This window comes from Triticum aestivum, chromosome 4A (genome assembly GCF_018294505.1).
Source record: "Triticum aestivum cultivar Chinese Spring chromosome 4A, IWGSC CS RefSeq v2.1, whole genome shotgun sequence".
NCBI classification, from domain to species: Eukaryota; Viridiplantae; Streptophyta; class Magnoliopsida; order Poales; family Poaceae; genus Triticum; species Triticum aestivum.
The window spans coordinates 636917926-636918925 of NC_057803.1; positions in this window are offsets into that span (position 1 = coordinate 636917926).

A 1000-nucleotide genomic window follows, 5' to 3' on the forward strand; every position below is an offset into this window, starting at 1 on the left:
TCGGCTTTTGATCTCATTGGGTATTCACTGTGACTATGCTCGTGATCCTGTGGACCGCAAGTCAACATCAGGCACATGCCATTTCCTCAGACGATCCTTGGTCTGTTGGTCCTCGAAAAAACAGAACTGCGTATCACTGTCTACTGCTGAAGCTGAGTACATTGCTGCTGGTTCTTGCTGTTCTCAATTGCTATGGATGAAGCAAACCCTCAAGGACTACGACGTCAATGTAAAGAATGTGTCTCTCTACTGTGACAATGAGAGTGCCATCAAGATTGCTCATAACCCACTTCAGCAGTCGAAGACAAAGCACATTCAGATTTGTCATCATTTTCTTCGTGATCATGTGTTGAAGGGCGACATTTCTATTGAGCATGTGAAGACTGGAGAACAGCTAGCCGGTATCTTCACAAAGCCTTTGGATGAGAAGAGATTTAGCAAGTTGCAGTGTGAGCTAAATATCCTAAAATCTTCGAATGTCCTTTAAAAAGGACACACATCCTAACACTTGTGCAAAGTTGATGAGCCCCATGCTGTAGTCCATTGGGAAGAAGCTCGTGGTGCAGATGTGCGGATGCTCAGTGACAGTGCTGGTGTGTTTCAGATTTTGTTTTTCTGCAATTTGTAGGCGACGCTGGAGCCTTGCAGTTCATTGGCTCGGGGGCGAGCAGTGGAGAGGACACACGTGCGTGCAGTTCCCTGTCCATTGAAAATGTAGAAGCCCATCTTGCTGCAGTGTATGTGAGCATATGGCCTGCAAGTGCTGCTCTTTTCCCAGATTGAAAACATTGCGATGTGGTTGGCTGGCCATCGACGTGCACTTCGCTTTGGGGGGCAGTACGTTCTTTGTGGACGTGCACTTCGTTCGGCCCGAGCGGCATGAAGCTCCGTTTGCGCGCATGTGTGGCTCGGCTAACTAGTTTGTGCAGTTCGCATGATACCTTTATTATGTGATGCCTCCCTACTTGCTGGAGTTCACTTCTTTGTATTTATTGAAACA